Raw genomic sequence first — 17,384 nt, forward strand, 5'->3', positions numbered from 1 at the left:
CCAAGAACATAGTTTACTGGTGTTCAGTTTACATACTGAGCACTGACAGAATATTTAGCAGCCGCAAACGGTATCCTCATCTCTGTCAATTAAAATATAATAATTCTGTTTTGAACAGCAGAGTCAAAACTGGAAAAAAGTGAGTTATGGATCTGAATGTGAATGCTGGAAACTGGAAACGGGCTTGTGTTGAAGGGAATTGCTCAAATGGTTGAAGTGAGTAGTACTCAAGTAGTTTGAAGAACAAGTACGTAGCACTTTAAAAGAAGTGAGGTCTTCATGTAAAGAAGAATTATCAATATTATAAAAAAACTAGTGTAGTGTTTTACAGCTATTTTTTTCACACCATTTCAAAAGAGCAGTCACTGAAAATGGTTTTACTAAGAAAGTGCTTGTTGCCTCATACCGTGTGCCATAATAAATGTCTAACTTTATCATTTTGAAAGTGCTGTTTCCTTTTCCCCTCCTCTACCTTTTAAACACTTACACAAATTTATTTCAGTCCATAAGGGTGAAAAGGGGATCCTTTTTCAGAATCAGGTTTTGCCCGTGAAAATGCTTCCTGCAGCAGCATTGCCTTTGACTGATGCTCTCAGTGATCCTTCCTCAAATCGCTGAGGTTTCTCATGGGGTTTCACTGGTCTTGCTGGTGGTGTGGTCAGTGTTAAACAGAGGAGTCTGGGGATATATATTACTCTTCACTGCCTTATTGCTATATATGGTGCATGTGCAGAGATAAGGCAGGTCTGCTGTCAAAGTTTATAAGAAGTTTTCAGGAGTGGTGGGGGTCAAAGCTGCTCAAGCTGTAAGGCATTGCAATGCCGTGAACACGGAACTCCCCCTGCTAAGTGATAAGTGCTATTTTCAGAATAGTAACTCTCTCGGATTTGCCATTATTACGTATTATGAACCGTGGCAAGGAAAAGAAAGCCTCAGTGGTTCTGTTTATTAACTCCTTTGGCAGTTGCCATTCTGCCATTGGACGTTTCATGGGGCAAATATTTGCTTTTCAGTGGTGTATGCTGGTTCGCTTCAGCGCTGATTTTAGGAGAAGGCTTGTACCTGAGAATACAGTTTTAACCAAGAAAGAGAAAACTTCATAAATGTTGATGGATTTGGGTCTTTAATACAGACTATACCTTGGCAAATTGTCAGTGCACAATAATGTTTGTAGGTTAATTAGTTAGGGATCACTTGTGTCTCAGAGGTTTAAATTCAGCTCTGAATTGCTCATCAGGCAGTCCAATTGATTTTGGTGGAATTACAGAAGGTCTAAGAGTCAAATTTGCCCTAAGAACAGATAAAAAAAATGCAAGAGACATTCAGTGCGACACAAACTGTAGCCCGCTGGCTTATTACTGAAAACTCACTCAGCTTTATTGCCCGCAAGGGTGAGCAGGGAGGGCCCTGTTAGAAAAAGTCCCTCCTGCAACTAAGGAATAAGGTAGCACCAGTGCACTTTAAGTTATACAATATCACAGCTTGTTGCTAATGTTGCAAAGTTTGGCTTGTGATTGCATCGAGGCATGGTTTCTTTTTAGGGGTTTAAGAGTCATGAGCATTTCCTTGATTTGGAATAGAAGTATACAAACCGTTTAAAAGCTGTAGCTATTCCATCTCACGTGAATAAGAGCTGTGGCTGTCCAGAGGTACCTACAAACACCCAGCTGGAAATACTAAGCATGACCTTCATGCATGGCCCGACACGCTGTTGGGGTTCTGCTCCCTATTTCCTTAGGGATCCGAAGAGCACAAATAGGAGAAGAATTGCTCATGAGAGAATTTGGCGGGATTGGAGAGAAACAAGGACAGGGACAGAAAACTGTTAATGGTGCTCTCAGAAAGAATCTCACTAGCAGATGAAGCATTGCAGAATTGATACCTCCAAATATTGAACAGGCAAACTGGTTACGGTCTAGCTTCTGTTCATACTTTCAGGACAAAGGGAAAAGCCGTTTTTGGGGAGAGTATAAGAGAGGAGGTCCTCTCTTTTTAATCTAATCCTGCAAATAAACTGTGATTGGCTAAAATCACGGAAGATGAATTTACGCAAAAAACTTTGCAAGGAGGAGCATGATCACACTTGAGATGGCGTCCCAAGGGAACGAAGGCTGGATAACAGTAGCCAAACACATCTAACGAAACAGTCCCTGGTTGTCAGGACTTGTGTATGCAATCAAGTTATTCTGCAAATAATGCAGAACAAAACACAAAGCATCAGACCATTTTTTGACCAAATTTCCTGCCAAGGGATGAAAAACATCACAAGTGTTTGGAAAAGAATGGGGTTGCTTTACTACATCTGTCTCTCTGCTTCCAGCCCCTTTTTGCTGGAAAGTGTGACAGTTGTTTAGATTGGGATCACAGGAGCTCAGCTCAGTGGTCTAGTGGTCGCTCTGTCTCCAAGGAAACAAAAGCACCTGCAGTTCCTCGAAAGCTTGAATTTTAGTCCTGTTCAGAAACGAGTCAGCTTGAATATTGCAGACTTCTTGTCTCCAGGAGTCAGTGTCTGGGACGCTGATAAGCTGCTTGAAAGAGGAGAGGTGATATTCTAAGTACATTTGACACACTGGAGTAAATTGAGTCTTTAAAGTTAAGATAAGGCCTTTTATTTTAAGGGGAGCAAGTGATTTATCAAATCATGCTGAGGCTAAGGCATTCTGCCAAAAATAACATTAACTGCTTTCTAATTCGTACTTGGCATGTTAACTGGTAGGTCCCATATCTCTGCAACAGGCAACTCACCTCTTAAAATTACATTATGCTTGCTTTGCGTGGACTTCTAGCTGCTTCTGCAAGTGTCCATGCTTCTTGCACCTGCAGCTGCTGTGATTTTTATGCATGGAAGTCAGGACTTGCTTCTTTTTTGGGAAGTGGAAACAATGAGGAGGAAGTTTTTCATTCCAGAAAATGTAGTTTGTGTCTGTTTCCTAGAAGAAAACACCTATTAATTTACCAGCAGGGGGATCTTTTGTGGATCTTTAGTGGGGGAAAAGCAAACAAACAAGCAAAAAAAAAAAAAAATTATTTCTTTTTGTGACACCTAAAGTTAGTTGAAACTGTTATAGTTTTGGAATTCCACTCACCTTTTTTCCTTTGGTCTTCAGGGGGAAAAAAATGATGAAATTTTTTTCTTTCTTCTTTTTCTCTCGGCACTGCTTAATCACCTATTCCATATTTCAGAGGTGATGTGCACAAGCAGTGATCGCTGTGATGTAATGCCATACATTTACCCACTCATGTTAAAGGTAGTTATTTTTTGTAGGTTCCTCTCCTAGGTTTTGAGTCGTGCTGAAAGCTGCGGTGCAGCCTCAGCCTTGCAGTTTGTGTTTCCAAGGCGGTAACATAGCGCAGGAGGTGGGAGGATGGCACAGGGCAGAGCTGTGAGGACACAGAGACAAGTTGGCTGGAGAGTCCCAAGAGCATCCCAAAAGCGCGCAGGTACTAGAAGCAGGTTTATTATAAAGTCTCTGGTGCATCCTGCTGCAGAACTTTGTGTAAAAGGTTTTTCCTCCCCTAAGTGCTTTGCAACACATGGCCTTTGTGTATAAATAGCACACCTGAAGCCCGAGTTTGCTTGATCACTGTGTTGTAGGTTTTCTGAATTGCCCTGATGATAACGTCACAACTTTTTCAGGCCTGACCTCTCCACGCTTCCTCCCAGTTTTGCAGCCAATGCCATTGGTACGATGCACTGCCAGATAAACCCAGCAGTTTTCTCCCACTTCACACAGTTGTTAATATTTAAATAATTTGTCAGGCAGTAGCAGACCAGGGGTCTCCAACCCCACACTTTCCATTTTCATCATGACAGAAGGGATATCCATAAATGAAACACTTTCTTGCATTCTGTACTGAGCTTTTCTTTAAGACAAAGGAATTTGCATTCTCCTTTCAAATAAGGAACATCGTTACGTGAAAATAATTTACTGAAGAATCGACTGGGATAAATTCAGTCCAGTCTGACAGTTCAATTAATTCATGTAATCTAAAAATTAAAAAGAGGTCTCATAATCAGTACAGTGTTTCACCTCATGTTACGAAGGGAATAGAGAGAAGGAAGAGTCCTCAAGACTCCTTGACTAAATTTGCCTAATACTTTGGTTTATCAAATGAAGGGAACAGCCTGGTGCATGACAGTGAACAATTCATTTCCACTCCAATGAGTAAAGCAAGAGAAAGTGCCTTTTTTAATCAGACAGATTAAATAGGAGCTGTTTCATGCCAAATCAGTGACTTTGGCAATTATAAAAGAAACTGGACATGGACACGGAACCTGTTCCAATTAGTTTCCATTAACGAGTTCTTTGGAGTAGTTTGTGAAAGCAGTAAACAAATGAAAGTAAGAACATTTGCAATATGTTTTTCATTATCTTAAATACTTTACTTTCTTGAAGAACCTTAATAGCAGCTCTCTGAGTCTGAAACGAATTCAGACGCCCATACTAATATTATCTGCTTTTTTTTTCCTCCATAGCTGATGTTTCTGACTTGAAATCTGATTCTGTTTGTTGGTATATGCACAAAACATATCCTTTTCACATTTACTTAGCAAATTGCACTGCACTAGATAACAAGAGTATGAGCATTGTCCAGGTGTGACACTCATCAAGCTGCATTTGTGTGTGAGTGAGTAAGAGTGTGTGTGTATGTGGGTGTCTCTAGGGGTGAGGTATCTGGGGAGAGTGAGGATCCAGGAGCAGCTATTGGATGGACTGTGTGTCCAAGGCCAGCTCCTGGGGGATCCGTACTGGGGTGGGGGGCCTCTATTGCCTCTGTTGGGCATTTCCAAATGTCCCTGGCCCGGGCCAACCTCAGACCATCCCCAGACACTGTTTGGAAGACTGGTATTCATCTTGGGATAAAACTGCAGGAACTACATTAACAATCTGATGGTTGGACCATTACAGAGCCTCTGCCCCTTTTTTGTTTCGTTTAGGTATATAGATTTATATACCAAGGCCCCAAATGGGTACACCTGGATACCCATATCCATAGTGATTTCACCAGACAGCCTTTTCCTAATAACTTTCAGCTGTCATTGACTTTTCCATAATACAAATTGGATTTGTTTTTCTTGGTGTTGGCCCCCAGAGTGTCTTTAGACATATGAAAAAATTCTGCGTCTCTTCCTTCCTGGTTTGCTTATGTCTCTCCATGCTTCCCACCACTGTCTGCTTTAAAACACCTAATGCAAAAGCTGCAGCCACTCTTATGGTAATCTTCCTTTTCCCAAATTAAACTGAACTCCTGCTCCTTACATGTGCTTCCTTATTAGTTGCTACCTTATTGACACCAGTTCATTGTTCAGAGGGTCCTCTTGTACCGGTGAAGGAGCCATACTACTGCTCCTTCTGCTAAATTTCCTTCTGGCTCAAAACCTCTTCTTTTCCACTGTGCTTCCTTTTTTTTGCCTTTGATGTTATCTGTTTGTAAAAATGTATTAAGAACTAAATAGTTGTGTCTCCTACTGTATTTTGCCAACTTTATTGCAAAAACAAAATAGGCACTTCAAGTCTCAGAAATCTTTCTGAGTCTCCTCTCTTCTCCATTTGTCATAAACATTAACAAAGGATTTTTTTTTTTTTTTTTTTCTCTAGCCTTAAATATTTGGGGGAAAGAGGATTGAGGGTTTTTGTTTGTTTGTTTGTTTGTTTGCTTGTTTGTTTGTTTTTTTCCAAACCCCTATTTCAACACAAACAACATGACTGCAACCCGTTGTAGAAAGCAGCTTATAAGGTACAATAATTGTTTCTTCCCTTGATCCCTAAACCTCATTTGTGGAATAGCTTATTTTGGAAACACCCACAGAGGAGATATAGGTGAAATTTTCCGTACAGGAAATGCTCTGTTTAGGCTCAGATAGCACAAGGCAAGTCTAACCTGCCCTAGACCCTGTACAGGTGGACATATCGTGTTCTGCGAACGCAGTCGTCTTCCTCACCCTTCACTCCCAACACTCTTCCCTTTATGCAAATTTTCAATTCATTATATTCCCTGCTCTCAGACCCCATACATTCCTAGAGTTAAACAAACTTCAGAGCACAATCACGTTTTGTTCATGTCTCACAGACAATGAGGTAAACTTTGTATATGTATAAAGTCTTGATTTCAGACTAGACATAAGAGCCACCCTAGAATCCATAAGGTCCGGCACCAGCCCAAGCAAAGGACACCCATCCCCAATGCAAATTAAATTCCTTTTGTGTCAGCAGGAGAGAATGATACTAAAGTAAAATTCATTCATTGAGGTGCTTTTGTGTTCATTATGTACGGGGTAGGTATATTGAAGAATCTTACTTGAATATTAATTTATTTGAGTTGGGCAAGACCTTGCAAAAACTGAAGGTTTTTCCCAACATCTTTAATGCAAAAATTGAAAGCGTAGATGTTTTCAGCCTTTGACCAGTGTGCTCCTGTGCTGTACCAGATTCCAGTTTTTTATGCTAATTTTTCAGATTGTTGCTCTGTTTCTAATGCATATATAATATCATTTTAGCAAATTAGTATTATCGCAAATTCATTTTAAGACCCCAATTTCAGAGAACTACATCTCCGCTATTTCAGTCTGACCTGGGCTAGAGTTTGGCAGGCAACAGATCAATATTGGGTAATCCTCTCTTTATTTGGAGGAGTCTGTTATGACTGGGTAGAGCTACCAAATGTGAAAATTGCTAGTAACCCAAGACCTCTCCAGTGGAGTTGCAAAACTGGTAATTCTATTCAAGACCTGTTTGTTGTGGTTTGATCTGCACAGCATAAAATGTACCAAGCCAAGCATCTGTTAACAGAAATGTGCAGAATGAAAATGCAGAGCGCCTTCCTTCTGACTGGGGAGCTCTAGCAGCTGCATAATCCTGCTCTCAGTTTGGCAGGAAAGGTCCAAAACTGGGAGGAAAAGAAATAAAGCAGCTGTATCCTTTCTGTGCCTCACAACCCTCTACACTGCAATAAACTTGGCAATGCAATCAAGTCTTTTCCCCCTGTACCTCCGAATTCAGAGAGTTGAGGAAAATCATCAGCATAGTTCTAAAACATAGTAACATCCTGACTGGTGACTTTGAGTCTAGTAATGAATAATATATAATAGGGTTTAGAAAGGAAACTATTGATAGAGATTTACAGCTAAGAAGGTTCTCTGCAAGAGTGGGCAGAGCTTATAATAATAACGAAGCTTCTGTATGCCTGGACATAACTTTTTAGTTTTCCTATGCTTCTCAAGATTTCATTTGAACGTGTTGTGGGTGCCTGCTTTTGGCAGCTGAACAGTTTGCATTCTTGGCACAAGGCATTTGTATCAAACAAAGAATATGGGAATGCAGATCTAAATGAACCTGTATGCACCGTGTTTGATTTGATGTCGCTGGAGAAACCTTAATATCTGTTTTGCAGAGTACTGTGGAAGAATTCAGCTTTTAGCAATACACGTCTCTTAGGAATTTTTCTGTCTGTAATCCTCCTTATTTTAAGGAAAGAGTAGATGGAGATGGACAGTGTTCATTTTATCTATCAATGTAATCTGAAAAGAAATAGGGATAAGTGTCCCAAGTTTGTCACTGAGCATGAGCCCATTAATACTTGCATGTGTTGTGAGTGCCAAAAAAGCCTATACAAAAGAATATTTAATTCTTGTGTACTCTAGCACAAGGGATCTTAGACTATGCTATGGGACATAGCATCCCAAGAGATATATTCAAACTAGCTAGGGTTTCAGAAGAAGGCGTCAGTGCTTTACCTACTCAAGCTAGTATACCTTGCTTACCCTTGAAAGGAAGCTGTTAATGACACTATACACCACCAACTCCAAAAATTTCCTTGATTACACATCGCTTAGGTATTGCATAACAACTAGGATCCAATAATATCACTGGTAATGCTGAAAAGTTGAGGAAAAATGACTAAAAATAAAAAAGCTTCTGCTCTTATGAATACAGATACCAAATTGTATTAACACAAATAGAAACGGTTCACACGTTTAAAGTTTCAAAGTGCATTCAAATAGACCATGGAGAGAATTTGCTGAATTATCTCCGAAACAGGAACTGGGATAATTTTTAAAGCTTTGTACAGACACCTAATCTGTAATAGAACAAGGAGAATTATCTAATGTCACAAGTCCATTTATGATTTGAGGCCAGTTGATTTTTCTAGTGAGGTATCGTTACTGCCATAGACACTTGTATTACTAAATGATGTCTCCTTCCATTGCATGCTGCAAAGATTTTGTTTTCACATTTGCCTCCAAATGTTGATGGCTCTGGGGTTAATTGAATGAAGGATATGGAACAGAAATGCCAGAGAATGAATTGCTGACAATCAGCTATATAACTAGTTTTGAAAACGTATGCATGTACTTCTACCTCAGCATAGTAACGAAGAAAGGGCAGAGATGCTGTAGCGTTATAGCCTTTTCTACATCTTGTCAGCAAATTTTGTAATATGGTAATGCTGTACGTGTTTCTGAATTGTGCAGATAATGCATGCCATGAATAAATATTTTGGCAACATAAGATTGCTTTCTTCTGAGTCTTAATTTGTGCTTTTTGTCTACAAAAGCCATCAGTACACAAGATACCTTGTATACAACTTTTTTTTGGGGGGGGGGCAGTATTATTGTTGTTGTTATTACAGAGTGCTTAGCAATGTTTAGCTAGTCATATCACTCAGACAACTGGCAGGTGGTTTGTTCTACAGATGGATAAACACTAGCACATGTTAAACTGCAAATATCTAGAAGAAGTGTTTTGTCGCATATTTGTTGACCATCCAGCCATCTGCCTGATTTTCTTTGAAGTACGGCCCATGGTGGTTTGACAGAGAGTGAAAGTGGTGTAGTATTGGTACTAAGATTCTTAATCATCCTTGTAGCATCCCAGTGAAACCTTATTTGCTGAAATCTAAATTAGATGGGCAGATGTATAGACTGGGAAGTATTCCAGATACTCTTTAAATACCAAAAGGTTCAACACCAGCTACAGTAAAAGTGTGATCCTTGACTGTATCATCACATCAAGTACTACCAAAGAGGTGATTTGCATAACATAGTGATGAGGAATTCAGACACTTGAGGGAAAGGAAAAATTGTCAGTTCCCAGCAGACAGAGTCCTGTTCCTCAGTCTTTAAGGTACTGAAATCCCAGGGTGATATAGAACTAATTTCTACAGCAGTGTTGGTTAGCTTATGTAGTACTCATCCAGGTATCAGGAACATGCATTTCTAAAGGTTACATAGGCTTTAAAATAATTCATTTGGACTAATTTATTGAAGAAAAAAATTAATCCAGGAATATTAAACACAAAGACACCACCTGTGGCTCAGGAAGTCCTTGATGCACAGGAGGGTGGATGACTGTGTGTAGAGAGAAGTATTGCTGTATAGCTGCACTAGTTTAGACTGATTTCTAGTATATGTTGTTTATTACCTGTCCTAGTAGGGTATATGTCTTTTGATCTGACCTGATACAACTGGGTTTTGTTCCGATTCCACAGGTGAGTTACTATGTGGCAATAACCATAGTATTATGTATTATTGCTCTCATTTCTCCTTCCATTTGGAGAATATGGTCTCTGAGGCAGGAAGGATCTCCACCTGTGTATTTGTTCAGTGCCTGGCAGAGTGGAGCTGCGATCTCAAAGGGTGCTTAGGACAATATTAAAGTATAAAAGTTAGTTCGTGTCCCTTAGGCAAAGCTGTATACAGTGGCCTGGGAATTCCTAAGTCTGTTATGAGAAGAAAATACATAGTTAACCGTTGTTTAGGGAGTTCAGATTTTTTCCTGCCTTTTTGATTCCTAGGGGGAATTTTTTTTGCCATGATATAGCTCATTTTGCTAAATGAGGAATTGGGGATAGGAAGATCAGTTGCCAGGAGAGGACACAACGGCATAAGATATATATTTTTTTTTTTAATATGTCTTTTCTCCAATCTTTATCCTTCATTTTGGCTAAAGAATTATTTCTGGGGAAAAAAAAAAAAAAAGAAAAAAAGGATAGGTTCAGTGTATAACACTCTGCTGAATATACAGTTCTTACAGAGGTGCCTGACTCCAAGTTTTATGTGTCTCTAAACCAGCATAGTTGCACCAGGACTTTGGAAGCTGATGAAGAAACCACGTCCTCTTAGCTCTGGCTTCTCTTTTGTTCTCTTTTCCCAGCAAATCTGTGCCTAAACCAGCCAGTCATTCGCATGAGTAAGTGGCAAGCCTGTGAAGAACATAATCTGTAGAGATTTTCCTGTTTCCCCCGTTACTTGTTTCCTAGAAAAAACACATCATGTAAATGAAAAAATTGGAATCTAAAGAGCTGGTTGAACGATTTTGTTTCAGCAGCTTACCCAACTTCAGTGAAAGTGCTCGAAACTATAGCACTGAGCAGAGAAACAGATTCACTCCGCAAAAACACAGTACAGCTCTACTAAACTATGTCTAGATCCATTTTACAATTATTCTGTTTGAAAATGTGTTCGCCATATGATGACTTTGAGGTCCATTTCTCTGCAATACGCCTGCACTGTAGTGAATACAATGCAAAGGACTGTTGTCAGCCTCAGAAATTAAGTTGTTTCATATATTTAGCTTTCAATTATCACGCTGAACACATATTTAGCTTTTCCTCTTGCTTGTGCTAAGGGTCTACTTCATGCACTGATTAAAGAACTGCAGTTCCTTAAATCAAGACTCACCCCACCCGTGCTATTGGAGCTCCTTGATCACCAGAGGTGACCAAGCAATCTCACTTGGAAATGCTTGTACTTTAAAACAACTAGTCAGCTCTGCACTTTATCACTTCTTTTTATCACTATGTGCAAGGTAGCTGCAACTTTTAGATTCCACTTAGACTGGGTCAGTAAGATTCCAAGTTGTAAAGAAAATACATTCATTTAATAATTAATGAGGTAAAAAGGCTTCAATTAAATTACTAAGACACATTACAGAGCAGGCTAAAGTTTAAAACTGTTATTTAAATTGCTGTCTTAGGTCATTAAGTATATTTTTCTGTGTTCAGAAACTCAGAAGCTATTAAACATGTTTGTGGAAGCAAGAAATTGGGCCATTAAAATCTTTCCTTTCCCACAAAATAAAAAAGTGGTTTCAAGGCTTGGAGAGTTTTTGATACGACATTTGGGCAGCTTAGAGCTCAAACAAATGTGGGGTCTCTGACATCACTTTAATACTTGGATAACTTTCTATATGCCTATTTTCCCTTTTGAACTCGAGAGCACTACTAACTATGTGCAGGAGTGATTGGCAAACTGATGGCTTTGCTGAACAAAAACTTTACTACATCCTCCACACCTCTTCGATCACAGGATCTGGGTTGCTCCTCAGCTGTCCCATCTCCCTCTTTCCTTGCCCCTTTTCCAGTCCCAAATGCACTGATCCCACTTGATGACAACTGAAAGTGTCTGATTTAAGAAACTGATATTTTCCTTACTCATGCCCTTAGCTTTCCTCTGCTTTTACTGAGCAAATGTGGCTGTCCAGACCAATGTGTCAAGGAAACTGAAATTGCAGTCCCACCGAAATCACTGGGAGCAAGCAAGAGAATCAACTCAAGGTTCAGTTCTAATCTTAATGTAGAAATGTATCATTGCTTATGAACTGTATCATTGCTTCCAAAAATTATGGAATTAATCTAAATATTTGTATGTGCAAGAAACATAGGCTTCTTCTTAGATTCTAGAGAGTCACTCAAATAATTGGAACAGGCAGTAAATCATACTTTCATAACCTGCTCTAAAGGCTAAGAAAAGGTAGTGGTAATTACCTTATCTTTTCACTTTTCACTTTATTATCTCTATTAGAGCTGGGGAAATGGGCACCTGAGAACATATGTTTCTGATCTTGTTCATATTCAGTGTTTTGAAAGCAGAGGAGAAATTTAAATAGAAATCTGTTCTACAAGGTTGGCAATCCTGAAGGATGGAGCTCATAGGAGACTTTTGTAAAAAGATTGATTTTGTCTCAGATGACTTATTAAGTGCTCAAAGGCTACAGTTATCAGCAGGATCAGCTACAAATGTTAACTTTGTATGAAATTTTAGTGGACTGGGAAAGTCGGATTCTACCATCTTGGTGACTAATTAAAAAAAAAAAAAAAAATTACTTTGCTACTTTACACAATTCTTGACTGTCTGAATAGATGCTTATACTGGTTCACTGGATCCATGTATGGGTAAAAACTCAGGTGTACCATGCATATCGTCATGTGGGAGCTGAATGTCTTAAGATCATCAGCTCTTTCAGTGCTGAGACACTGAAAAATGACACAACACTAAGAAGTCCACCTTCCAGCCACGTCCAGAACATCGTCACAGGATATCCTGATGTACTGTGAAAGTTAGAGCTTTGGCAACGATTTCAAGACTTGTAAACTGTATTTGATTTCAGAAGGAAGACAAAAGACTCAATCAAAATATTATAATCTGACAAAATTTGCACATATTGTTGTGATAGTTTATTTTATACTAGAATGTAAAGTATTAAAGAATGTGAGAAACAGAATGTTCATTTCCAAATATGCTTTTCAACTTTTTTTTTGGCTTTTCTTTTTCAAATTTTCTTTTTTTCCTAGTAGAAGTAGAACTTTTGATGAAAATATTTAGGATTTTTGGAGATTTTTTGCACAAACTTCACTTCCAGATTAATTATCTCCAGGAACATTTCTTTCTTTCCTTTTTTTGTATTTTATTCCTCTCTAGGGGAAAAAAAAAAACAATCAAAAACCAACAAAACAACGAACAACCAACCTTACTGATACATGCAAGCTGTATCATTTTAAATATAACTTCATAGAAAAGTCGGTACAATTCTCTACTTGTGAATGTAACAGTGGTACAGTTCATTTTTTCCTATGAAACTGCACAGCGTTATGCACACAGTACTTCAGTTTTGTGTACACAGTTTCTTTTTTCTTTTTTTTGTAATACTCTCTACTGAAAGAGCTTTCTAACACCAGAAAGCTCCCTGCATGCCAAGCATAAGTAGCACAGATGGCATTTCTCACATCTGCCTTCAGTCACCAAAAATTAGATGCCTTCCCTAACCGTATCTTTTATGTTCCCTCTGATGTAGACCACTTAAATCAATAAAAAATCATAAGTACGAATGGTCCTCTTGAGGTACCTATTTGTTCCCGTTAAGGAACTTACTTAAACTAGATGTTTGTATTTGCAGTCAGAATATTCTTTTTGTGAAACATCAAAGGGAAATTTAGGTATCTTTAATCATTACAATCAGTTTCCTTAAAAAATGCCTACTGTTGGACTTCTCAATGAACGCTCCATGCAATCAATGCAGAGAGCCCTGCTAATGGCAGTGGCCTTTGCAGCACGCTTGGTTACAGTTTTTCTTTGTATAAGAACCATCATAATGTTCATGTATGGCATTTGTACATTTGTCAGGGTCAATTAAAGAAACTAATGTATTTTAATTTATTTTCAGTTAATTTCACTACATGTATCTTGAGTGTTAACAGGTTCTAGAAGTAAATGTATTCAACTATGCTGTTGCACTGGTTGTATAAAACAAGGACAATATTTTAAAAATGTATTTATGGGCGCTATATTGACTTTTCTATCCATCAATCAGACAGACTGTGATCAACCGCAGAACAGATTTCTCTGCTTCCACTGATAGCAGGATGGAACTCTCTTCTAGAAATATCTGTATTATTCCTTGTAAGCTAGCTAATAAAAATGCATTCCATTTACCTGTTTTCTGTACAACATGTATGAATCGATGATGTAAATATTTACTACTTCTAAGAATGCAGCATAATATTCAAGAACTTGACCAAGACTATGTCCAATCACTTTAATGGATTCAAATCCCAGACGTCCATGGTTGGCTCTGCGTTCATAGAAGAGAAATGTGCCAAGATGTTGTGTTCCTGCGCACAGGTTAGCCTGCTTCATGCGCTGACAAGATTAATTACAGACCTCTGAACTTGATATGTTTTCTTAATATCCAACATGGCTCTTACTTTCCTCATTCAGGCTGAAATATGTGGCTCGCTCTTGCATAATTCAACAACAGTCTTCTCGGTGGGTGGCACTGTTTTTAGTGGTTGTAAATGCCTGCAAATTACAACAGTGAGTGATGCGATGCACAGCAGTTTGTTTAGAGTTATTTCAATGATTATGGAAAGAAGGAAAATAAGCTTCTTTCCAAAATGTCAGAACACTGGAGAAGAAACACCAGTCATATAATTTCTAGAATAGTACCAAACAATTTTTCTAGTTTTTTATTTTGTGCATGTCCTCTTTACTCAGTGGAAAATAATACAACATGTAGAATCCACTTATTGGTGTTGCCCAAATTCACTTTTCATCTTGTTAATCAAAGTGCTCCAATTTTTTCCTCTGGAAGCTGATACTTTACATTTTTTAAATATTTTTTTTTGTTTCAAATAGAATGCTGACTTAATCTGTTATTTGATAAAAATACACATATTTAGTAACTGGCAGTGACATAACATATGAAAATACACTGCAAAACTTAATCTGCATAGTTGGGAGTATTCCAAACCTGTACAATGGTAAAAATACCTGGAAGAAAAAAAGATTATTTATGTGAAATATATCCGGCTTTATTATCCTATGAAATAAGAAGGAATACAAGTGTGCATGAAGACATAAGGCCCAGGTTTATCCTTTCTAATTAAAGGTATACATTGAAGGTGCTGAAGATATATAGGGGCATAACAGCCCTAGCATCTCTATATAGTCAAAACCGAGAGGCAGGTATTGACAGGAAGGCAACAAGCCAACCAATGATCTAAATCACTTGGTGGAAACGTGGGAAAAACATACTTTATTTTGAAAAAGAGATCTTATTTGGAAACTTTCACTAGACTTGGAGAGTGTTTCATGAGTCCCAAGATAATTTTTATTCAACTTTTAAAGGTTAAAATAATTCTGCTCCTTGGTTTCTAATATTACCTTCTGTGCTTCAGTACCTGATCTCATTTTTCTCTTAATCCTGCGATGCAGTATACCTGCAAAATAGTAAAATAGGGTGTGTGCTCCACGATGCAATTGTGTGCACAGTGTAAATGAACAGTTCATGAAATTTGTAGAGTGGTGTACCATAAAAGAAACTGGGATCGAAAAAGATTTGGAAGCAGGACGTGATCTGAGGTTGGACTAGATGACCTCCAGAGGTCCCCTCCAACCTAAAATGTTCTATGACTTTGTAATTCTGGTCTTGCAGGGTTGGTCTGAGAATATTAAAGACTCCAAGGTAGGCAACAAGATGTTAAAAGCAGTGGAGATTTGAAATTACCAACTGATCATTCAGCAAAATACAGGGGGGTCTGTATCCCCATGATTGTTCTGGAAATCCAAAAAGAAGTACTTTGTTTACACTTGTCATGAATGTAGAGTTCTTGGCAAATCTTAATTCCAGTGACTTGAATTTTAATTAGAATGCCTTGTGGTTTGCAACCAGTAGAAGTCAAAACTTCATTTTTAATGCTGGTTGTAAATTTTCTGACAATTTTCCCATTGAAGAAAATTAATTTCCACTAAAACAAAGTTCTCTATTGAAATACACCAACTCTAACAAAACTTTTATCCTGGAAGGTTTCTTCACTCCAGAATTGAATTTCCATATATAGGTGTAAGAGAGACAGATGAACTGCTGAATTTCAGCCCAGAATAGTTAATAAACTCACTGTTGGAGCACTTAACATAACTGTCAAAGACCAATACTGAAGTCTCAGATGTGAATTAAAAAGAAGAGAACGTTAGTCCCCTATATCACTTTAACCATTGCATAGATCTATTCCCTTTTCTTTTTTCTCTTCAGGCTCATGCTATTTTTTTTCCAGTAGTAAAACTGGATTTTTTTTTTTTTTTTTTTTTTTTAAATCCAGTCCTTTCCTACCTATGTTTGGTATCTCTTGATATTAGAAGTGAGGAATTATCTTTATATACTACCATGGCAGGAGAAGAATTTTGACTTTATATCAAAATGACAGGAAGACTGCAAGATATTTGACCTCAAAATTATGACATGACATGTAAAGTATATTCTAGATAGTTAGGGATATTATAATGTGTTAATTGGATTATTCCTCTTCCTTTCGCTCCTGTAAAAAAAAAATATTAATAATAACAGCAATTTAGTGTCAGGGTTAAAACTTAACCTATGAATATATTTTACCCATATTACAATGTAATTTTTTTTCCCACTTCTTGGTTATGTAGATACAACATCCAAAAAGTACTATATGCCTTGTAGGCATCTGTGTAGAAACGGTAGGTGAACACGATGTGCTGGATCCCAGTATGGGCTATTCTATACTATTATTGTCTGAGCGTGATAGATTCCTTTTTCATGTGATTTATAACTTGTCATTACAGGACACGGTAGTCCTCCAGACAACATTCATCTATCGATGACTCTGAAGTGAAGAAGTGATTGATGCAGTTACGGAAATTGATGACATAGGTAAGCTCTTCTTTTCTTTTCAAACCTTTCTTGCTGAAATGCCTAGTTGTACCTAGAGTGGGACCACAAAACAATTCTAACTTCTGAGGCATGGGATACAAAGTCCATTGAGACACCCATTTGTTCTAATGATTTTTCCCTTTTTAATTTTTAGATAAATCTCTCTCCTTTTTAGCTTTTTAAAAATACTTTTTAATTAAGCAAAAATATCTGGTTCGATAAATTTTACTAAATAATTTTTACCAAATGTTGGGTTGTTATCTCTAATCCATCTTGGGTTGATTTCTCTTTTGTATTTCTTACTGAAATGGATAGCAGCATGTCTCCTTCCACTTCTCTCAAGGATTTTATATTGAATTCTCTTCTGCTGTTGCGTAGAATTTTCAGAAAGATATCAATGAAGTGATTGTCTTCTCTTGTTCCAAAACCAGCAGTGGGAGTGACACAGATGTAAAGACACAAACAAGGCTCAGCTTTGAAATTCTGAAGTATTGTGTTTCTACCTCTAAAATGCTGTTGGGTTCACTAATAAACTTTTACACTATTCCTCCTAGAAAAATATGCCTTATATCCTGCACTTAAGTACTGAAGTAATTGGAACAAGCAGATAAGTACTTCTTAAATGAGTTTTGCAGAGGTGGTGGGGGGAGAAAGATAAATGTAAAACCAAAGGGATACCTTTAGTCTATCACTGTTACGCTGCGATCTGGTTCTGCATTTCAAGGCCCTTCACAGGCACTATATCAAAAGTTAAAAGGAACAATTCATATGATTTGACTGCACTGAGATTTTAACTTATTCAACAATGTAATAGAGAAAAAATCATTTTTGCATGGTCAAAACGTGACCTAATTCACTGACAGCATTGGAACACATCTCTATAAGCAGTACAGATGGAGTCATCTTAAAATTATGGGCACAGCACAAAAA

The 17,384-nt window shown here is 37.9% G+C and overlaps 1 long non-coding RNA gene across 1 annotated transcript in view; it reads left to right on the forward strand.

The window, feature by feature from the left end:
- The window catches only part of LOC143156844 (uncharacterized), a 767,026-nt gene that overhangs the window by 403,109 nt on the left and 346,533 nt on the right, over positions 1 to 17,384 (forward strand). The window contains exon 3 of the long non-coding RNA XR_012994698.1: positions 16,367 to 16,454. This is a non-coding gene — a long non-coding RNA (uncharacterized LOC143156844). The remainder of the gene's footprint in view (positions 1 to 16,366; positions 16,455 to 17,384) is intronic.

Source organism: Aptenodytes patagonicus, chromosome 1, assembly GCF_965638725.1.
Source record: "Aptenodytes patagonicus chromosome 1, bAptPat1.pri.cur, whole genome shotgun sequence".
Lineage (NCBI taxonomy): Eukaryota > Metazoa > Chordata > Aves > Sphenisciformes > Spheniscidae > Aptenodytes > Aptenodytes patagonicus.